Here is a 23,776-nt window from a genome sequence, read left to right as displayed (position 1 = left end):
AGGACATAACTCCAAATAAGAACAGAATGCCTTAATGGGACATAATGTCTTATAAGGACTGCCTCCTTTTATGGACTAAACCTTTCATCTAGTTCTATACAGAGGGTGGGTTTTTCCCAATCAACGTCATCCTTAGCACATATGAATAATTTATGAGAACACTCTTCAGGAGGTATACTTCACCTCTCCTATCTACGCACAAGGTTTAATCCCCAAAGTCATCCTCATACTGAACAATAGCTAACACACGCACATGGACTGTATAAATACAGCACCTTTTGCTATCAGTAGGAAGGAGGGAACAAAACTTCAAGGCTGACACACTGACCAGAGACGCTGCGTCTCCGACAAGCAATCGCTCCAGCTGACAGTGGTCTGACTATCCCTTGCGGGGTGTCCAACTCTAGTCCAGGACAAAATCCCACGTTCTCACTATTCAGGTAATGGGTTTCGATTAAATCCTAGCGGGATTCTTGCCTCTTAGATTCCTAGGCTCTTAGACTTAGGCTCTTTCGCACCTACTCACATTCTAGGTACACTTTGGTACATCTAGACAGCCATCTTAGTATTACACACTTTATTTTATAAATGCATTTTATATTTATGTATATATTCATGACTATTGCAAAATAGTAAAACTGTACTATTCTTTTTTATTCACTGTACTGCTGATTTTATATCTCTGCTACTGTGTAACAGTTGTAGCAGCACATTTATGTTACATGAGAAGAACAACGGTAAAATTAATTCTTATTGTAAACACGCCCGACTGTTTCTTCTGTGTATCTCTCTGAGAGAAAACAAGCAAGCACGAGTGACTGGGTGAAAAGTAGTATATTGTTTCCACGAGTCTGAGAAATCAGGGTTTTGTTGTTTTCGGAGGTTGCCAAAAATGAATCTCTCTGATATCAGGAGATTCTAGTGGCACTGTGAGCTAGCTAATGCAAAAATAGGCTAACATACTCGGCGGGGGTGCACAGAGTCAGTCTGTCGCCAGACCCACAGTATATGTTATACAAACACAGCGCAGGTCCTTTATGAAGGGTACTATAGGAAGTACACTACAGTATACAGACAAACATATCCGGCGGGGGTGAAATCAGTCTGGACACCAATCCCACAGGTTATGTCGTCTAAATGCCCAGATCCTATATAGATTCATAGAAACTGCACAACAAAAGAGGGTCGGAACAATAGGAGGAGAAAGGTGAAAAGACTAGTAATGACTATGTAAAAAAAGGCCTGGTCGAAACATATCTAAAAAAACTGATGAACCACATAGACAAAACACAGTACACCACTTTTTTATCCACAATTCCTCCTTTGAACTTTGATCGAACAAAGAAAAAATGTAATTTGCGAATTTGGAAGGAAGTCTTGGTTTGAATCTTAGATGGCTGTCTTAACATTCCATCAATCAGGCTCCTCTTTAAATAGAGAGTGTGATGTCCAGAGGATGTATTAATCCTTTAGTGAAAGATGACAGCTGAAGTAGTAAAAGCTCTTCCCAAAACTGATATTTGTATAGCTTTGAAGTTTATAATTTTAGTTTGCAATTTGGAAGCATCTGCTCTGCATAGTTATTGCAGTACTATAGCGTATTGTCCAGTTCTTGCTAGGATTAACTTAGAGAAAATATCAGCTCCGCAGTTTGGGTGGGTCATATTTCTTCATACTATTAATACCTCATGATACGCTTCACCAGATAGTTTCTGGTATTACAGTTTATTGTTGTTTTCAACAGGTAGCATTAGTACACTACGTAAAGTAATATCTTTAATGTTTTGTGCAGGTAATAATGTTGGTGCTGTAGATAAGTGAGCAACTTAATTAGGAAGCTTTTACCAGTGCCTGCTTGAACACTAATGTATAGTAATAGTGGCTAGTCCATGCTGTATTTTATCTTTAAGTGTGTTACAAATTTCTATTTTCATACTTTAGAAGTTCTACTAAATGTTCAAAATTCACAGTTTCCTCTCTTGCTTGCTGCATTGCAATCTCCACCTTGTCATGTAGCTCCGACAAATCTGCAGGATCTGCACATTGTTTGGACAACATAAACTAAGGGATTGGTGTCTAGACTAATTCCGGACACCCCTGTAGGATACGGTGGACTATAGACCTGCTAGCTCGCAGTGCCACTATAAGCCCACTGCCCTTAGCAAAGAGCGAATATTGTCTGGCAACCACTGAACTGAAATGAACTGAAGTTCAGGCTGTTGCCATGTCTAAAGGTTTCCATGGGAATTAACATGGGGAAAAGCGTTTTGGGCCCCCCTTTTTCTCGTCCCCCGCTTGACAGTTCACCGCAAAATTTGCAAGATAGCAGATAAAGTGAGCATCAAACTAGTTTTGAAAATTTCATGAACATTTCTCAAACGTAATATTAATAGCAATGTATTTGACCACTCCTTTTCAGTTTAAGGCAAAGAATGTGGACAGACGTGCCCTTAGATGCAAAATTGACATTCATTTTTGTGCATGCTGGTACCATATTAACACTGTTTTTCCTCACACCACATATGTGTGCACCATCTCTGTCTGGTGCAATATGTAAAGGGAGAATGGCTTTACCCTATATTTCAGTGTCAATTTTTTTTTAAACTGTATGAAACATGGGAGAAGAGCAATTTACTGATAATCATGTAACATGTAGGGTCTAACTGAAGGGAAGAAAATGATTGCATAGTCAGGTGTTAGATGTGTTTGTCTCTAATTTTTAAAAAAACGTATTTTCTTTTTTTTAAAATCGTACCAACTAATAAGTACTCGTCTGTCTTCTCTTAAATTTTCCTCCTTTCAGGACAGTCCACCACCACTGACCCCATCTTGCAATGTAGGACTGGAGGAGCCTCCATCTGTTCAATTTCTGCTGGTGCTGCTGGTAAGTTTTGTTGAATATTTTCTGCCTTTAAACTAGTATGTGTTACAATTGGGGGTCTCTGGTTGGCACAGGTAGGTACTTGTGACAAGAAGGGATGCTCTACTCTTGTCAGGGCAAGGGAATTACTCTCTTAAAATAACCACTTCTCACCCTCTAGGCGGCGTGGCGCAAGCAGTCAAGGCTTATTTCAGAGAAGATGTAAGTTAAGCATTTGTGACCGCATACAGTAACCCAGTGACAACACTACAGATGGACACCACACAAGGTTTTATATAAAAAATAAGGTATACTTTATATAGAGATATCACAAGACCAATAAACGACAAAAAGAATCCACAGTACTATTAAATTTGAAGAGGTCAGGTTAAAAAGGCTTAAATCAAGATTCTGTGCATGTCAGTAACCCGGATGGGCTACAGCGTCATTGAAAATAACAGAGTCTAGCAAATCCAGCAGACCTCGTCGGTACGGGCCCACTCAAATGTCGACAGACACAAACACAGTACCTTTTCCTTGGGGCGGCTGTCACGGATGTGTGAGTCAGTTCTGGTGCAGAAAGGAAGCGTTGCAGGTCGCTTTGTCCCTCAATGTGGTGCAGGCAGCGGCCCGTTGACAGAGTCAGTGGATCCAAGGCTTGCGTTGCAGGGCGAGACGGTACTTCGATGCGGTGCTTGCAGCTTGCGGTGCAGCAACGAGCCGGAGTTCAGGAGCTGGCGTCGATCAGTCCGGACAGAGGTGTGAGTCGGGCGTTGCGTCGCAAAGCATGCGAGGCAGTGCCCAACTCTGGTGCGGTCACAGGACTTGAAGTGAGCAGCAGTGACCGCGTCGGTCAGACCAGTTTGAATTGGTGTAGCGAGGCGTTGCACGTCGCGGTGTCCTTCCATCCGTGGTGCAGGCTACGGCTTGTTGGCGGCGTCGGGACGGAGTCAGTGAATCAATCAATCAATCATAGCATTTGTAAAGCACGCTACACACCTGTGAGGGTCTCAAGGCACGGGGGGGCTGCTACTGCTCGAAGAGCCAGGTTTCGAGGAGTCTTCTGAAGGCCAGCAGGTCCTGAGACTGTCATAGGTTGGTGGGGAGAGTGTTCCAGGTCTTGGCGGCGAGGTAGGAGAAGGATCTGCCACTGGCGGTGGTTTTCCGGATGCGTGGAACTGTGGCGAGGGCGAGGTTGGCGGAGCAGAGGCTGCGGGAGGGGGTGTAGAAGCTGAGACGGTCGTTGAGGTATGTTGGTCCGGTGCTGTGTAGGGCTTTGTGTGCGTGGATGAGGAGTTTGAAGGTGATCCTCTTGTTGACGGGGAGACAGTGCAGGCCTCTCAGATGGGGTGTGATGTGGCTGCGTCGGGGGACGTCGAGGATCAGTCATGCTGAGGCGTTCTGGATGCGTTGCAGCTGTCTAAGGAGCTTGGTTGTTGTTCCTGTGTAGAGGGCATTCCCGTAGTCTAGTCTGCTGGTGACGAGGGCCTGGGTGACGGTTTTTCTTGTATTGGAGGGGATCCATTTGAAGATTCTGCGGAGCATTCGGAGGGTGTTGAAGCAGGAGGCGGAGACAGCATTGACCTGTTCGGTCATGGAGAGGGTGGAGTCGAGGGTGACCCCCAGGTTACGTGCGTGGTCGCTGGGTTCTGGGGCTGTTCCTAGCGATGTAGGCCACCAGGCGTCGTCCCAGGCTGAGGGGGTGCGGCCGAGGATGAGGACCTCCGTTTTGTCGGAATTCAGATTCAGCCTGATGTTCTTCATCCATTCGGTCACGGCCTTCATTCCTCTATGGAGGTTGGTTTTGGCGGAGTGGAGGTCTTCGGTGAGGGATATGATCGGCTGGGTGTCGTCAGCATAGGAGATGATGTTGAGGCTGTGTTGTCGTGTGACGTGGGCTAGTTGTGCCATGTAGATATTGAACAGTGTTGGGCTGAGGGGTGATCCCTGTGGAACGCCGCAGATGATCTCGGTGGTCTTGGAGCGGAAGGGTGGGAGGCGGACGCTCTAGGTTCTGCCGGAGAGGAAGGATGTGGTCCAGGCCAGGCTTTCTCTTGAATTCTGGCGTCATGGAGGCGTGCTGTTAGGGTGCGGTAGCAGACCGTGTCGAAGGTTGCTGATAGGTCCAGGAGGATGAGGGCGGCTGTTTCTCCTTTGTCCATAAGGATCCTGATGTCATCTGTGGCAGCAATGAGGGCAGTCTCGGTGCTGTTGTTGCTGCGGAAGCCTGACTGGGAATTGTCCAGGATGTCGTTGTCTTCGAGGTAGCGAGTCAGCTGTCTGTGGACGATCTTCTCAGTAACCTTCGCCGGGAAGGGAAACCGGAAGCTCTTGAGGTCCTTGGGGTCCGCCTTGGGTGTCTTCAGTAGGGCGTTGATCTATGCGTGCTTCCAGCTTTCCGGGAAGGTTGCTGTCTTGAAGGAGATCTTGATTGTTTTCCCGAGGTGGGGTGCGATGGCTGTGCAGGCTTTGTTGAAGACGTGGTGAGGGCATGGGTCAGATGGGGATCCGGAGTGGATGGAGTTCATGGTCTTGATGGTGTCTTCGTCGCTGACATTGGACCAGGTGGTCAGTCAACTGGTGCGGGTGGCGGTCGCAGCGGTGGTGGTCTCGGTGGTGGATGCGGGGGCGGTGTTGAAGCTGTTGTGAATGTCGGTGATCTTACGGTGAAAGAAGATGGCCAGTGAGTCGCACAGGTCTTGTGATGGTGGTATGTTTTTGGTGTTGGAGCTGGGGCTGGAGAGTTCTTTCACGATGTTCAAGAGTTCTTTGCTGTTGTGTGCGTTGCTGAATAGGCGGTCCTTGAAGGTGGTCCTCTTGGCGGTCCTGATGAGTTGGTGGTGTCTGCGGGTGGCGTTCTTGTGGGCTGTGTCGCTGTCTGGTGTTCGGTCACGGAGCCAGCTCTTCTCCAGCTTCCAGCAGATACGCTTGGAGGTCCGGAGGTCTTCGGTGTACCATGCGACTTTCTTGTTGGTGCGGTTGGTGGTGGAGGTCTTCAGTGGGGCGAGGGCGTCGGCGCAGTCGTTGATCCACTGTTTGAGGTTGATGTTGGTGGTGTCGGGGTCAGTGGGTTCGGCAGGTGGTCCCAGGGCGAGGGTGGTGGTCAGTTGGTCCTCGGTGACCTTGCCCCAGCGGCGGCGTAGCATCTGTTGGGTGCGGTGGTGTGTGGTGGGTTTCCTGAATGTGAAGTGGACGCATCTCATTGGGATTCGGTGGTGTGGTCAAAGGAGACATGGGGTCTTGCAGAGAAGATGGGGTCCAGTGTGTGTCCGGCGGCATGGGTGGGTGTTGTCACGAGCTGTTTGAGCTGGAGGTTGGAGAGTTTGGCGATCAGGGCGGAGGAGCTGGCGTCATTGTTGTTCTGGTGAGCGCAGATCTTGCGTTGTTCGAGGCGGACGTTGCTTGGTGCGGTGCCTACTGGACACCGGGCCGGTCGCGAGAGTCGGTCACAGCTCCCTGCCTCTGTAGCCACTTGTTTCCAGCAGCAATTCACAAAGGCTAATGAAGTCCACTGGTCCTGGGACTTCGGTAAGGGGGCAAGCTCTCTTCCAAGCCCTTGGAGATCTTTGCACAAGTTGAAAACAAAGGTAAAGTCCACAAAGTCCTTTCTCCTCCCTTTGGCAGCAAGGCAACCACTGTAGGCCAATCCCCAAGCAGCACTTCAGGTGGGAATAGTCTCTCCTCAGTTTCTTCAGGTTCCATCTCCTCAGCAGAGGTTTTGTCTTGTCAGTTTCAGGAGTAATCTAATTTCTTGGGATCAGGGTCCCAATATTTATACCCCAAAATCCATTGTTCTCTGAAGGGAGAGGGGCCTGAGCCCAGTCCAAACCAGTACTGAATCACTCTATTTACCAGACTTCTCCTTTCCTTTCACAGCGTAGGGCATACACATCAGACGCCCCCAAGAGGTGGAGCCAGCATTGTGGAAGGCAAGTACAGTCTTTGAGCACTTTGTTGACAGTCTTCCTTCTCTTCTTTCAGTGTGCAGGGCAGAGACATCAGACGCACCACATGGGGTGGAGCCAGCACTGTGGGTGGCGGGCACAGCCCTATTCAGGTCCCAGGTGCAACTCCTCCCTCCCATCTGGATGCAGATCTCCCTATTCACCACCGGGCTGCCCCAGCCTGTCTCTTGGAATTCCCCAGTCATGTCACACACAAACCCAGACAAGGAATACACAACCTAGCAGAGGCGGGTTCAAATGGTTAGGCAAGCAAATACCTACTTTCTAAAAGCGGTATTTGCAAACACAGAATATTAAAATAAACTTTACTAAAAGATGTATTTTATTATTCTGAGTCCAGGCATACTAAACTTGAATTTTTACTATGATCTCTGAGTCTGTTAGGATTATAGAATGTAACAATTCTAACAGCCCATTCTGGCCTAGGGAGAATAGGTAGCCTTGCAATAGTGAAAAACGAAAATGGCCGTAATTCACTATTAGGACATGCCACACACACCAGGGTTTGTTCTACCTTATACTTACAATGCAACCTACCCTTGGGCCTACCATAGGGGTGACTAATATGAAGACAAGGGAAGGTTTAGGGACTGGTAAGTGGGTGCACTTGCCCTGTCAGAATGACAGTACCAGACTGCACGCAGGTTCTGCAATGGCAGACCTTAGACACATTTTACAAGGCTGCTTCTGTGGGTGGCACAACCAGTGCTGCAAGCCCACTAGCAGCATTTGGATCACACGCCCTGGGCACACTCAATGCACTGTACTAGGGTCTGACAGTAAACCAAACATCCAACCAGGGAACCACTAATCAACACATCAATTTACAGTAGGGAGCATATGCACTTTAGCACTGTCAGCAGTGGCAAAGTGCCCAGAGTCATAAAATAGCCACCAACAGGTCTGAAAAAATATAGGAGGGAGGCAAAATGTTCAGGTATGACCCTGCAAAAAGGGCCAAGTCCAACACAACCCCCTTCCAGCCAAAACTCAGGGTAGACCAATCCCTACCTTGATGAACTTCCCTGCTTTGGGCAGTAGAACATAGACCTGGCCCGCAACAGCAGGGACACATTCCAGTTCCACGCCAATCTGAACCCATTTCAATTCCTCTGGCCATACTCTCAGGGTCCACCAAGCTAATCCATGGGGAACCCTTTTTCTCACCTGTGGACAACACCAGTGCAGCATCTAACCTTAACTTGCTCACAGGTATGTCCCAACAGATAGACAACAAGTCACAGTGGCCACTGACAGTAGTCAGGAATGAGATCCAGGCCTTATGCCTCTCAGGGCTCTAAACCCTCTGTGGCATTTGAGAGCAGGGGGCAGTAGCCCCAGGTGCTTGGCACCCTTTGTCCACTCTGCCTCCTGTCAGTTCAGGTATGACACCCTGGCACTGACCCACCAGCCCCAGGTCTATACCTGGTGGCTGGAACAGAGACTCTCCCAGGCCCAGTCCTCTTCCTTGGGGCTTTGTACCCTCCCACCTGGAGCGGTACCCCCTTCTAGAATTGTCAGGGTACCTGTGGCAGGTGTCCTGCACAATTCGCCCACCAGTTCAGGGGTTCTATCCTGCAACTGGGCTACCAGGTATGGGGGGACACCCTGAACATTGCCTTCTAGACCATCGGGCTGCACAGGGTCAGAGTTGGAGACTCTCTCCCTCTGCACCCCCTTCCAGAGCACAGCACCCTCCCAACTGGAGTGGTACCCCTAGAAGCTACCTTGGTCAGGATACTGATTACAGTTGCCCCTTCCTCCAGGCCAGACAACACCTGAACCTGGCTTTCCAACCCAGGGTCTAAACCCTCTAGTTGAACCGGGGTCAGAGGCAAGGACTTGCTCCCTCTGTACTCCTTCCAGATGGCTGAACCCTCCCACCTGGAGTGGTACACCAAAAAGACAGACTGGTAGGGACACTGATTACAGATGTCCCTCCCTCCAGGTCAGGTAACCCCTGTATCTGGCTTCCCAACTCAGGGACCAAACACTGCAGTTGAACACTGGCCTGGTGCACCAGGACTTCCTTGGGAGCGCACATGCTCCCCCTGAGGGTAACACATAACTCCTGTGTTGTGTGATAGTCTGCCTGGTGCAGATCTCCCATCCCCTGTCCATCTGACAGTGCGCGAAGATCCACCAGGACAGAAGTGGTGTCACCATGGTCACTCACTGGGGTCGCAGCCCTTCTGGCTGGCCCCTGACCCACTGGTTCTTCCACTGGGGACTCTTTTCCCCTCTCACCCCTTCATCTGGACTTCTGCACCCTCCCAACTGGAGTGGCACTGCCAGACACCAGAACTACTGTAGCTCTGCTTACAGAGGCTCCATGTTCTCTAGACACTGGGAGATCCTTCTCAATTGCCTACAAGTACAGCCTAGGCTCCCGACCTGATGTTCCCTTAAGAAACCATCCAGGCCCTGAGACTGGGTTTCAGGTACCTTGGGACAGAATCCACACTCACTCTTCCTCCTCTGAGACAGGACGTAACACCCCTCCCACTACACTGGGACCTAACTGGGCTACACTGAATCTTGTCCATCACACAGGACTGGAAGATACCTGAGCCACTCTTGTTGGACTCACTCCTCAATGCTTCTTCAGACCCTCTGGAATCCACCAAAATGTCTACCTCCAACATGAGTTCCCTGGGGTCAGAGGACTCACTCTCCAACAGGTGTTGGCATAGCTCTGGATAACAGGGACTTACGATATGCTCTCCTACATTTGGATCACACAGCCCCCTACAAGGGTTGACCAAACTATCCTTCACCTCATCATCCAGTGCCTCATACACGTACTCCACATCATTCTCCTGAGATTGGCAAGACAGTATCTGACTGTCGCTGTCACACAAACCACACTCTTCTTGGGGTTCCCGACACTCACATACCAGGACTTCAACTTTGGGGGAACCCCTCTCCCTGCACCTCTCATCTAGAGTCAGTAGAGTGTCCCTCCCACTAACAGGACCATGAACCCCTACGCCAGTTACCCTATTCCCTTCAGGGACACTGCACACTACTGGAGCTACCTCAGGTCCTTGTACCTCCTGGTGTATGTTAACCCCCTCTAAGTCAGGTGCCTCATCTTTGGGTGTGTGTACTACTCCCTCAGCACTAGAAAACTCAATGTGGCTGCTTCCATCTGAGCTGGACTCCACCTCCAACTCAGCAAAGTTCAATCTCTGAGCTACACACATTTCTTGTTGCTGGGCTGAGACACTCATGGCCTCAAGCCCCTCGAGATCTAAATAAAGCTTCCTCATTATCAACTCATGCTCCATTTGCATTCTCTTTTCTTCCAGAGCCAATTTATTGCTCTCTAGCTCCAATTCTAGAGCTATTTTCTTGCTCTCTAGCTCCAGTTGCCCATTCAATTTGAGCTTGGCCATCTCCATCTTGTGCATCCTGTTTTCTCCCCTGTCTGCCAACTATTCTGGGGACAGGCCTCGGGCAGAAACACTGCTACCCAATGGGGAGGTTGCACCCCTCCCTGCTGGACCCAGTGGTCCCTCCAGCTGCTGTTCTGCATCCTCAAATTCAATCTCATTTCCAGGGGCATCAGCACCTTTTGGAACTGCTCCCTTCTAGAGAGTCCGGTCAAGGAAATTTTAAAACTTTTGCAGAAGCTCCTCAGCTGTTTGTTGGTGTAGTTTTTTAGTTTCTCTTCCTCCCAATCACAGTCAAAAGATGCCATGGATGCTGCCTTTTTCATTTTGGGTGAATCAGGCATGATTTTAAAAAAACTGAGATTTCAGACCTCTCTGTTGAGGAAATAAGACTAGCAATACAAGCCATACAATCCGGGAAGGCCCTTGGCCCCAGCGGGATCCCCATAGAGTGGTTTAAACTCATGTCAGATACACTCAGCCCACCATTGTTGGCTATGTACACGGAGAGTCTCTCAAAGGCAGAGCTCCCGCGGGATCAACAGACAGCTGCGATAGTGGCGATACCAAAACCTGGTAAGCCTCCAACAGACTGCGCGTCATACCGCCCTATCTCACTTCTTAATGCAGAAGCAAAGATTCTCACGAAGCTGTTGGCCACTAGATTGATGGCACATCTCCCGCTATTGATTCACCCTGATCAATCGGGTTTCATGCCACACAGGAGTACCGCTCTCAATCTAAGACAGATACATGGGGTCTTAGCAAGAGCCCGGTTGTTGTTAGAACAAGCCGTAATCCTGTCCTTGGATGCGAGAATGGCATTCGACAGGGAGGAATGGGGACATTTATTTGCGGTGCTGGCTCACATGGGCTTCGGCCCTAAGTTTATATCTTGGATACACCTTCTGTATGCCAATCCAGTTGCCCATGTTGTGGCCAACTGTCACATCTCACGTAAATCCAACTGGCACGGGGGACCAGACAGGGATTCCCCTCTCGCCACTACTGTTCGCCCTGGTGTTAGAACCACTGGCGGCACTGATTAGAAGCACAACTTTGTTGAAAGGCATTTGCTGGACAGAGGGATGGGAGGATCGTGTGTCACTATACGCCGACGATATGTTGGTGTACCTGACGGATCCAGAAAGGACTATACCGGCGCTCCTGGCGATATGCAACGCCTACGGGACAACGTCGGGGTACACGCTAAATTGGTCAAAATCAGTCTTATTTGTACTGAGGGGACCGGCGCCCATGTTGGACAGAGACTGCCTGCTTATACGAGCCACGGCCTCCTTTAAATATCCTGGTATATATATTACTGACAATCAAATGGAATTCTTTGAAAAAAAACTAAAACCGCCACTAGACCGACTGAGGAATGATGAGAAACACTGGGCATCGTTACCGCTTACACTCCTCGGTAAAGCAGCACTCTACAAAATGATGGCCCTCCCAAGGTTTCTCTATGCCCTAGAAAACTCACCATATCCAGTCGCACCGCGGTATTTTTGCCTGGTGGCAGCACTGGTGTCCAACCTGCTATGGAGTAATAAACCTGCGTGTATAGCCCATGCCAAACTAAACAGGAGTTGGCACGAGGGGGGAATTGCACTGCCAAACTTGCAATTGTACTATTGGACTAGCCCAACTCAAAATCATCAACCAATAGATTCATGCGCCCGAGACGACCCAGCCTACAGAGCTGATTGGGTCCAACTGGGTACAGAGGGTATGCTTTCAGTACTCTATAACAAAAGTCAGGTAGCGAAGTTGATAGGACTCACGAAACAAACAACCGCGATCTGGCACGCAGCACAGGCAGAGTTGGGCTGGAAGGGAACAATTACCAAGCTTACCCGGCTCTGGGATACCAAAGCGCTGGAATACTTGAGAAAGAGCAAGGGGTTTACACAATGGGACAACATGGAGATATCCACGGTGGGAGACTTATGGGACAAGGGCACTGTAATCCCATTCGCCCAGCTTCAGCAACATTATGATCTGAGCCAGACCGAAACCTATAGATATGTGCAGATCAGACACGCACTATTACAAGCGATACCAGCGGACACTGAGATCCCGGAATCCTCTCCACTGAAGGATAGACTGCTCACTGACTTTATGCAACAGGGTGCCACTTCCTTACCTACAAAAATCTACTACATAACCTATTGGACCCAACATTGAAACTGCATGAGAGATGGGTGGGGGAGGTAGGCGAAATGGATGATACGGAATGGAACGAAGCGCTGGCGTCCCCGAGAGAGGTGGGCATTTCAGCTAAGTTTCGGCTGGTACAATTTAAAATCCTGCATCGCATATAGTACACTAGAACCACACTACACAAATTCCAGCGAGCTTCGCATCCCTATTGTCTTCGGGGCTGTGGCAATGAAGGTACCCTGTTCCATACCCTAAGGGATTGTCCATTCATTGCGACTTACTGGCGACAAGTAATGCGCACTATTTCACAAACACTAAAGGTATCATTGACGCCAGAGCCGCGTAAATGTCTTTTGAATGTTTTGGACCCAAATGATTTGTCTAGATATGGTCTAATTTGGGGCACGCTGGCACTCATGGTGGCAAAGCGAGACATTGCACAAAAATTGGGCGCTGCAGACTTACCAACACTGGCGCAATGGAGCAGGAACATGGACTTATTAATGGTTACTGAAAGGGCGGTGTATGTCAATAGGGCGTGCCCTTGTAAGCAGAACAAGGTTTGGACTAGTTGGAATGTATATAAGGGGGAAATTTGTGACCCATTGCCGGAAGATGATGATGATAGCTCAGATGAAGACGAGGGAGGGGAATGGGATTGTGACAACTAAGCTGCCAGACACAGTAGAAGATATAAGGGGCTACCTCACGTGATACTGTACTTGTAAAATCTGCTATTGCTAAACTGTAAATCCAAATCTTCATAGAACTATTGTTATAATGATTGTCAATGTGTATGTTTGTTACGCTGAAAATAATAAAAATGTTTTTTTTTTAAAATGGAGATTTCTGGCAAAAACAAGTGTCAGAAGTACGTGGCTGCGTTAGAGTATGCACTCACTATGTAGTGCTCACCAATCACTGTACATGAGTCACAAATGCAAATTTGGAATCCTTTCCGCTTGACTTCCAATGTTAGAATTGGGGTCTCTGGTTGGCACAGGTAGGTACTTGTGACAAGCAGGGACCCTCTCCTCTTGTCAGGGCAAGGGAATTGCCCTCTTAAAATAACCCCTGCTCACCCTCTAGGTGGCGTGGCGCGAGCAGTCAAGGCTTATTTCAGAGGCGATGTAAGTTAAGCATTTGTGACCACATACAGTAACCCAGTGACAACACTACAAATGGACACCACACAAGGTTTTATATAAAAAATAAGGTATACTTTATATAGAGTTATCACAAGACCAATAAACGACAAAAAGAATCCACAGTACTATTAAATTTCAAGAGTTCAGGTTAAAAAGGCTTAAATCAAGATTCTATGCGAGTCAGTAACCCGGACGGGCTACAGCGTCGTTGAAAATAACAGTCTAGCAAATCCAGCAGGCCACTAGCAGAATTTGGATCACATGCCCTGGGCACACTCAGTGCACTGTACTAGGGTCTGACAGTAAACCAAACATCCAATCAGGGAACCACTAATCAGTACATCAATTTACCGTAGGGAGAAAATGCACTTTAGCATTGATCAGCAGTAGTAAAGTGCCCAGAGTAAAAAAATAGCCAACAACAGGTCAGAAAAAAATATAGGAGGGAGGCTAAAAGTTCAGGTATGACCCTGTAAAAAGGGCCAAGTCCAACAGTATGCATTCGAGTTTTTAGTATTTTCTCCAATGTCCCCTCTCTATTTTAGGTTAGTGTCTACATTCTACATTAGCAATGCAAACCTACCTTCTAGTGTTTTTTTATATTCCCCCATTTTCTGATGCTGACTTCCTACTGTCTACAGCTTTCGTCCCCAGCCATTTTAGTAACCATTCTCTTGCCCCTCTTTTACACGTCCTGTGTTAACAGGAGATTGTTGGCAATGTATAGAGGAACCCAGGCCTAAGTATCCACACCATGTAGGTTGACAGAAAACATTTTTTAGAGGAAACCATCCATAGTTCAGGTATAGACATGGCTATGGACTCCAACAGGACTTCATGTCATATAAAGGTCCCATGATGTCATGACAAAGTAGCATGAAAGGATGCCACCATCCATCCTTTCTATTCCCTTTCATCCATTCAGTCTTTCACTTTTACAGTGATAGGTTTTATAGAAGATAAGAATTTATAGGCCAAAATGGTTATTACATTGAGTTTATACCTATTGCAAAATAATATGGTGGTTACTTGCAGCAGGTATCTAATATGTGTTTTTTGTTTTTGTCTAGGCCTGGAAGTATGCCAGACTCCTGTGAAAGAGGTCAGAGACCACTATCTAATGGATAGAGAAGGGGCGGGTGCTGGCACAAGCGGTAAGCGACTTTCATTTCTCAATAGCAAATACTGCATTCATTATGGTATTGTTCGTTTTCTTTCACACCCAGCTAGTAATACTTTCATACATTATTCAGCCTCCTATATTTTGGTCTCATCATCCCTCTCTTTCAATTGTGAAAAGAAAAGGTGTGTTACCCAGTCCCAACTTGCCTATAACTTTTAACTTGCCCTATTTTTACTTTCCCACCCAGCCCATACATTGCATTCCCATCTTAGCATTAGACACATCTCTCCTACAGATTCTGTCTAAGTGACTACTCATTGACGTATTACTATTCCATCTTCTACCCCAAATTCACCATGGGATTAGTAATAGAATATGGAAAACACAAATATCGTGTGGGCAGAATATTGTGTCAAAACAAAAAAATTGAGGACAATAATATTGAGCAGTTAAGTTCAAATAGCAAACACAAAAAGATGGTGGAGTGCAGCCCTTTCCCCACTGTTACACAGACTGGAGGGGCAAAATGTACTTCTCTCATTCCAGTCTGTGTAACAGTAGGGAAAGAGTTGGACTTTGAATAGGTTAAACATATTATTCCCACTCGAAACAGTGCAACAGTAAGGGACGTGTTGGACTTTTGAGGGGATTAATTTACATTTTCCCACTCTGCAATCCAACACATTTGCCTACTGTAGTCCTGTTTCAGTGAGAATAGTACATGTCTCCAAAGGCCAACACTTTCCCTACTGTTGTGTTGGTTGGAGTGGAAATAATAAATGTAACCACTCCAAAGTCTATGCTTTCCCTACCACAGACTGGAGTGGGACATGTGAATTTTCCCTTTCTAAGTCCAAGACTGTCCTTACTGTTGCACTGTTTGGAGTCGAAGTCTAGAAAATCAGCCCACACAAAGTCCAACACAGTCCCTACTGTTGAACAGACTTGAGTGGCGAATAGTATTTTACGCCTCCAAGATTCAACACTTTCCCTACTTTTGAACCATTTGAAGTTTGACTAGTATATTTCACCCCTCCGATATGCAATGCTTTCCCTGGTGTAGCACAGACTGGAGTGGGAATAGTAAATGTTATCTGTTCGAAGTACAACACTTCCTCTACTGTTGCGCTTTTTAGAGCGGAAATAGTAAGCCTATCCCATTCAAATCCCACGGCTACACATACTGGTGTTGGAATAGCAAATTCTACTCCTCTGAAATCTAATACATTCCCTATGATTGCGCTGTTTGAAGTAGGATTGGTAAGCCTAACCCCTCCTAAATCCAACAAGCTCCCTACTGTTGCTCTGTTTCGATCACTCAATCAATTAATAAGGTTTTATTAGTGCAACTAATAGCCCTATAGGGTCTCCTGGCATTTGCTGATCCTGGTGGCTTATTCGAGTGAAAATCGTAAATGTAACCCCCCCAAAGTCTAACACTGTTATTTAGACAGGAGTGTGAATAGTGAATTTCATCCTTCATGAGTGAAAATGCTTTCCCTACTCTTTCTTATAGGTTTTTGGAAATAGTAAATGTATGCCTTTGAAGTCCAATGTTTTCTCTACTGTTGCACTGACTGGAGTAGGAATAGTATATTAAACCCATCCAAATTTCAAGGTTTTCCCTACTGATGCTTAGACTTCAAAGAGAATAGTACATTTCATCCCTCTGAAAGGCAATGCTTTCCCTGCTGTTGACCAGACTAGAGTGGGAATAGTAAATGTTAATTATTTATTTATTATTTATTATTGCTATTTATTAAGCGCGAACGAATACCCGTAGGCGTCTCGGCGCTAAACTAACTACAATCTTTGAAGAGTATCACTGTAAATTTATTGGTTAAAGAGCCAGGTCTTTAACCACTTCTGGAAAAGCAGAAGTGAGGGGCTTGTCCTGATAGATTGTGGAAGAGTGTTCCACAGCTTGGGGGCCGAAACCACAAATCGACAATCACCCCAAGTGACAGTTTTTGTCTGTGGCACCACTAGTTGGTTCAAGGTGGTGGAACGAAGATGTCTAGAGGGAGTATATGGAAATAGCTGTCCCTGAGAAACTGCGGGCCTTGAATATGTAGTGCTTTATAAACTAAACATAAAGTCTTGAACTTGATTCGGTTATGAATCGGCAGCCAGTGGTAGTTTCTTATCATATCTGAAACCGATTTGAATCTGGGTGTTCCAGAGAGGAGTCTGGCCGCCGCGTTCTGAATGGTTTGCATTTTATTAGTCACCCGAATCTGCACATTTGCAAATAGGCCGTTACAGTAATCCAGGGACTATAAAACTAAGGCAACCACCAAGGTTTTTCCCGCTGTGTCAGGTAGAAAAGGAGTAATTTTCTTTATCAGTTTTAGTTTATGACAAGCTGTAGCTGCTGTTTTCTTGGCGTGGGCCATAAAATTAAGGCCATCATCAAATATCACTCCCAAGTTCCTCACCTTGGAAACTGGTTTAGGGGGGACTCCAAAAGATGCAGGCCACCAGGCCGGGGGCCATCCTGGCAAAAGAGGTCCAAAGATGACCACCTCCGTTTTCTCTGAGTTTAACTTTAGACAATTAGAGGCCATCCACTCTCCAATTGCTAGCATACCTCCTTGAAAACGTTTTGCCACCTTGTCTCCATCACTGTTTAAATCCAGCACCAGCTGCGTGTCATCTGCGTATGAGGTTAGGCTCATCCCATGGGCTTTAATGAGTTTAGCCAGGTCCGACACATAGATGTTAAACAGTGTCGGACTTAGGGATGAGCCTTGAGGAACCCCACACGGCAGAGACAGTTGAGCTGATTGAAACAATCCCAGAGTGACCATCTGGGTCCTCCCAGCCAGAAATGAGGCCAACAAATCGTTAGCCACCAGTTGGATGCCCATTTTTCCGGCACGGTCGATCAAGATCTAATGATCGACCGTGTGGAAGGCTGCAGATAGGTCGAGCAGCACCAGGACAGTTCCTCCCTGGTCCCGGATGACTCTAATGTCATCGGCTGCCTTGATTAGTGCAGTTTCCGTCCATGGTATTTACGGAAGCCAAATTGGGTACTATCCAGCTGGTGATGTTCCTAAATAAAGTATGAAAGCTGTTGGTTCATGGCTTTTTCAGCTACCTTTGCTAGAAAAGGGAGGCTAGCTATGGGTCGGTAATTTTTTAGCTCTTCCCTATCCAAATTTGATTTTCTTTAAGAAAGGTTTTAAAAGGGTCTCTTTCAGTATGTCAGGGTAAATCCCTGATCTGAAAATGGAATTACATACTTGTGTGACCACCGTAACAAGAGAATCCATTACCGGAGGCAGGACTTTGAAGGGGCACGGGTCAAGAGCAGAACCCGTTATAATGGATGAGATGATGTCCTTTGTCTGATCGTCAGTAAGATCAGTAAATTGCAGTAGTGGAGAATGAGGAACCGTGCTGCAAATAGAGTTATGGGGGATATCCATTTAAGAGCGGAAAGCTAAGTATATGTCATTTACTTTCGTAAAAAAGAAATGTGCAAGCGCATCACAGAATGATTGAGAGGGCGTTGGAGCTAGGTCAGGAGCGCTTCCCGCAAGCTGCTTTGTAATCTCATAAAGTTGCCTGCTAGAGTTTTTAGCTTTGTCTATTTGTTCAGTGAAGAACTTCTTCTTTGCCTCGGCAATCATAGATTTATAGAGAGAGACCATTTCCTTAGAAGTAATTTTGCTCTCTAGGCTGTAGGATTTTCGCCAATGCCTTTCTCTATTCCTACAGAGTTGTTTTTGTTTCCTTAAATCATCAGTAAACCACGGTGCTGAGAGGGTGGCTCTGTTTCTGGACACGGTTTTTATGGGTACTAGTGAATGGGTGGCAAGCCCTAACCATTCATGGTATTGAAGAGTAGCAGTATTAAGATCCATGGATAGAGTGGGGCGAGTGCTGTCCAGTAAGTCTTTTAGGTCTGCTTTATTTAAATCTTTCCAGACCTTAAATGATGCAGGTTTAGTAATAGTGGCCCTTTGAGTTATGTTCTCCATAACAGCTAGTTTGCCTAAAATGGCGTGATGGTTCGACCATGGCAAAGGGAGGATGTCTGTTATACACAAGCCTTTCAGATTAGAAAAAACGCCATCCAATATATGGCCAGCCTCATGAGTGGGGGAGGTAACCAGTTGGTCGAGCCCTAACATTTCCATATCAGTTAATAGGGAGTGTGTGTCTTTATGATTGAACTGATCTAGATGGAAGTTCCAGTCACCCATGACTATATAAGAGTCTTCAGCCACCAAAGACTCCAATATCGAACCTAGGTTGGAGAGGAAACCTGCCCGTGCTCCTGGAGGTCGATATAGTAGCACTCCTTTGAGATTAAAAGAGGCAGTTAGCTTGATGTTGAAATATAAGGCCTCACAACACGAGGAAGGGATAGGAGAAATCCTTACTATATAGCTGTCCCTGGCGATTATCGCCAGCCCACCTGCTCTTTTGCCATTTCTGTTTTGACGGTAAGCCTTGTATCCAGGCGGAACCGCAATCATAAGATCCGGGTCAGACGTATCATCCATCCAAGTTTCAGTGATTAAAAGGATGTCTAATTTCCTGTCTGAAATTAGGTCCGCTATCTCCTTTCTGTGCTTTCCAACAGATAGAGCATTACTAAGTGCTAGGCTAATCATGGTCAGTTTATAAATATTTTTGAGAATCAATTTCACCTTCTGTTAATTAATAGGACGGCAAAGTGACAGTAGGGGCAACTAGGTACTACGGAAGTTCCATCAAACTCTGGGTCATGTCTGGTACAATGAATAGAGGGTGGGCACAACTCTAACAAATGTGATCTGGTATATACCCATCTGTCATCCCGTTCAATCGAGCCAGGGGGGGTGGCCCTGGGCCCGGTCCTGGCGCGGACGGGCGCAGACGGGCTTGCCTTTGGCACGCCGCCTGCGCGCCGGCTGCGCCCGCCCGCTGCGCCCGCCCGCTGCGCGGACGGAATGACGTTCGTCTTTTATCCAGTGTTTGAGGAGGGTGGGAGGCGGCCAGCTACTGGCGCGGCACCCTTACTTCCCCCAATATGGCAGCTGCTCACCTCTGATTTCCAGCGTCAGCAAGTATTCTGCTGCGCTGGTAACAACGTGAGTGCAGGTCAATAACTGTAAGCAAAGGCTCAGACTTTAAATTACCTAAATAAAATAAAACGATGCCACAAAAGAAATTAAATGCACGCTATTTAAAAATGGGACTGAGCCCCCGGCTTCCGCTTCAGGGGTGAGATCGCAGTTAGATCAGCGCGGTCGCACTTTTGGGCGGTTTAAATAGCCTGGGAGGGCGGGAGGCGGCAAGCTACTGGCGCGGCACCCTTACTTCCCCCAATATGGCGGCTGCTCACCTCTGATTTCCAGCGTCAGCAAGTATTCTGCTGCGCTGGTATCAGCGTGAGTGCGCGTCAATAACTGTAAGCAAAGGCTCGGACTTTAAAATTACCAGAATAAAATAAAAACGATGCCACAAAAGAAATTAAATGCACGCTATTTAAAAACAGGACTGAGCCCCCGCTTCCGCCTCAGGGGTGAGATCGCATGTTACCCCTCCAAAGTCCAACACTTTCCCTACTCTTGTCCTGTTTTGAGTGATAATAGAAAATGTACCCCCTCTGAAGACCAATACTTAACCTACTGTTTTATTGTTTGGAGTGGAAATAGTGCATTTAATTCCTCGGAAGTTCAAGACTTTCTCCATTGTTTGACGCAGATTAAAGTGGGAAGAATAGGAATAGTCATTTTTACCCTTCCAAATTCAAACATGTTACCTACTTATACACTATTTGGAGTGGGAATAGTAAATGTGAACCCTCCAAAATGCAAGGATTTCCCTGCTGTTGCACAGACTGGATTGGGAATAGTACACCTCCAAGTTCTACACTTTTCCCACTTTTGTGGTTTTTAGATTGGAATAGTAAACGTACCCCATCCAAACCCAACACTTTCCTTAATGTTACAAAGACTTGTGTGGGAATTGTAAGTTTCACTTTTCCGAAATCCAATACTTTCCCTGCGGTTGCGCCGTATGGTGTGGGAATAGTAAATTTAACCCCTCTAAAATCAAACGCTTTCCTTACTGCTGCATTTTATGGAGCGGTAATAGTAAATCTAACACCCCCACAACACTTTCACTACTATTGTTTAGACTGTAGTGGAAATAGTAAACTTCACACTTCTGAATTCCAATGGTATCCCTACAGTTGCTTCAACTGTTGTGGAAATAGTAAATAAACCCCTCCGAAGACCAATGCTTTCTCCACTGTTGCACTGACTGGAGTTGTAGTGGTGAATTTCTCACATCTGATTTTCCAAGATTTTCCCACTGATGCTAAGACTGTACTGTGAATAGTAAATTTAGTTTGTCTGAAATTAAATGCTTTGCCTGCAGACCAGAGTGGGAATAGTACATTTGACCCTCTGCTATCCAACAATTTTCCTGCTTTTGACATGTTTCAGTGAGAATAGTCAATTTTAAGATGAGACACAGAGGCCAATATTATGCCTAATTCCTTTACTGCTCCGATACACAGCAGCAACAAAACACTTAAAACAATATAGAATCAATAAAAACATGCACAAAACCACAGCACCAGCAGCTATTTTTCTTCTTTTGTTGCTGCTCATAAACAGATTAGTGCAGCTTTCAGCATCTCAGGAGTGTATGAGAAATTGTTTGCGGTCTTTGGTATGAGGTGTTCTGATCTTGGGAAAAGCATTAGGAGAAACATTATAGGATGCTAGGCTTGAGGAATGTTTGGTATTTAGTCATCTGAAAAGATTAATGCAAATCGAGTTTAAGATATGTATATGCACATTCTTCACTTATTGGTGTGACATGGTAGATTTCTGATGAATGGTAAAGCAAGCGTTGAGAAATGATGTAAGAGGGAAATTTAAGTAAGAGTGGCCAAGAGGGGAAGTTTGTCTGCTTATCGAGCGTGCTAGCATGTACATTTTGAAAACCTGGTGTTTAGCTGCTTATCAGGCTCTAGCGAGTAAATATTTAGAAATGGTTTCTTGTTTTCAGGTCTCGCCTACGCAGCGCACATGCACTGATTAGGAGGGGACGTATTGGAATCGATCAGCATTTTGGCAAAAAGCGTGCATGTTTTGCATTGCTTTCTATTGCAACATGTGCATGTTTGCCATTTCCCTTGCGGGAGCGAGCAGCGGCGCCATGTGTTAGCAATTATTGCACTTGCTCCCGCAAGGCAAACGCTGCGTGTCCCTGCTCTTGGCCGCACTCACCAACTTGTTTATTATTTTAGTTTTAAAGGTGGCCACTCCCCTTCCTGCATGCAACGCTGGCCACCCGGCCCTGCTTTTTTTCCCATTGACCCAGCATGCTTAGCCTTCCTCTTCCCTTTTACCCGGCTCGGTATCCCATCTCCCACACTCGCTTCATCACCCCCACCTCTCCCCTCTCTATGCTCTCTTTCCTCTGACCTGACGCCGAGCTTCTGAAAATGGGTTAAAGAGCCGTTGACCTCCACTCAGAATAGATCATGGTCGGGCAGCATGAGAGGCATCGGGGCGCTGCGGGGAGACTGCAGATAATGATGCAGTGATGTACGATCCGACTCCGTGCGGCTCACAAACGTGGCCGCCGGACCCGGTGCTCAGAGAGTCAGTAGTAGTGCCTGCCAGGCAGGACTGTTGATGAGCTCCGCTGCCTTATGCGGTAATGCCCCCCACGGTTCCCTGTGAGCGACCGACACAGTGGGGCCCGCAACAGCCCGGGCTGGACTGGAGGCAGAGTCACTCAGAACACCCTTACTGAATGCGGCAGACAGAGTGGTTTATTTGCTTCACAGACCAAGAGCACCAGGACCCGGCCTGACTACGAAGTTGAGCTGGCCGGGCCCAAGCCAGCCTGAAGCGGTTGGCTGGTCAACACAGAGAGGGGAGCAGGCAGCTAACGTCACATGAAATCATGAAATACAGCTGCTCTCAAGCTGTCTGACTGCTGGTGAATTCCTTTCAAGAAAGTGTGTGCCTAGCCCCGGAGACAGTCAGCGAGAGGCATATTATAAAAGTTACTGGGAATAACCTTGCAAATCTGTGTTTGGCTTGCCTTCCGACCTCCTACAAGTTTCATGCACACAAGTCACACCTACACTTGCAGCAACATTACACAGACTTGCACACAGCTCGGCCAGTCAGTGACACGCACACAACAGTCACACCTACACTTGCAGCAACAATATACAGACTTGCACACAGCGCTGCTAGTCAGTGATGTGTACACACAACATTCACGGCGTGACAGTTTTCTCAGAGCGGCGGCCTGATGTAACATGATTTTGCTATGCTGGCCCAACCACTCACTAGGCAGTCTTAGTAATGCGCATGTATTCTTAAAGGAAACTGTCAAATTTCGTTTTTCATGTTAATCATTCCGTTTTTAAATGCGTCTTTTGTAACCTGGTTCAGTTTAGCAATGGTGATGGACCAGATGTTGCTTTCATGAAAGTGGAACAGGGATTCCGAGTTTTTTTGGTGGTGGCTCTCTGAGATTACCACGCATTGTCATTGATTAACTGTTTTGTCTTAACAAACCATTTGTTTTAATTGAAATGTGTACAAGACATAACACTCAACTTTATTCAACTATAGTCATGCTCCCAATACATGTATTTTATTGGTTATTAAGATGCTAAATATATCTGTCAGGTGACCCTGCTAGCAAAAGAAAGTAGGTCAGTGATCTTGTGTAGCCACACCCTGGAGCGCCACAGACTCTCCCCATTCAGCCCCGCAGTCTCCTTGCAGGCTAGCACGGCTCCGCATTTTAGCCCTGCAGTCTCCTCTCAGGCTGGCACGGCTCCGCATTTCAGCCCCGCAGTCTCCTGAAAGGCTAGCACAGCTCCGCATTTTGGCCCCACATACTCCTCGAGCTAGCTCTGCCCGGCCCTTTGCTAATGGCACTGCCCAGCCCTGTTCCTATTTCAGTCCTTGGGTCTCCTCACGCTGGCCCTGCTCCTTATTTCAGTCACGCTGTCTCCCCAAGGTGGCACTACCTGGCCCTCTCTTTGTGGCACTGCCTGGCCTTGTTCTTATCCCAGTCCCACTGCCTCCTCTTTACTATCACAAGTGCCCTTCCTTTTCTGTGTCGCGCCCCCC

At 46.9% G+C, this 23,776-nt stretch overlaps 1 long non-coding RNA gene across 1 annotated transcript in view; it reads left to right on the top strand.

The window, feature by feature from the left end:
• The window catches only part of LOC147660908 (uncharacterized), a gene marked incomplete at its 3' end in the record, with an annotated part of 87,332 nt that extends 72,641 nt beyond the window's left edge, over positions 1-14,691 (top strand). The window contains exons 2-3 of the long non-coding RNA XR_015306116.1: positions 2,804-2,884; positions 14,608-14,691. This is a non-coding gene — a long non-coding RNA (uncharacterized LOC147660908). The remainder of the gene's footprint in view (positions 1-2,803; positions 2,885-14,607) is intronic.
• Between the last annotated feature and the right edge of the window lie 9,085 nt (positions 14,692-23,776).

The sequence above is a fragment of the Lissotriton vulgaris genome, unplaced genomic scaffold, assembly GCF_964263255.1.
Source record: "Lissotriton vulgaris unplaced genomic scaffold, aLisVul1.2 SCAFFOLD_4666, whole genome shotgun sequence".
Taxonomy (NCBI): Eukaryota; Metazoa; Chordata; class Amphibia; order Caudata; family Salamandridae; genus Lissotriton; species Lissotriton vulgaris.
The sequence above is the reverse complement of the archived record's forward strand: the minus strand, read 5'-3'. Positions and strand labels throughout refer to the sequence as shown.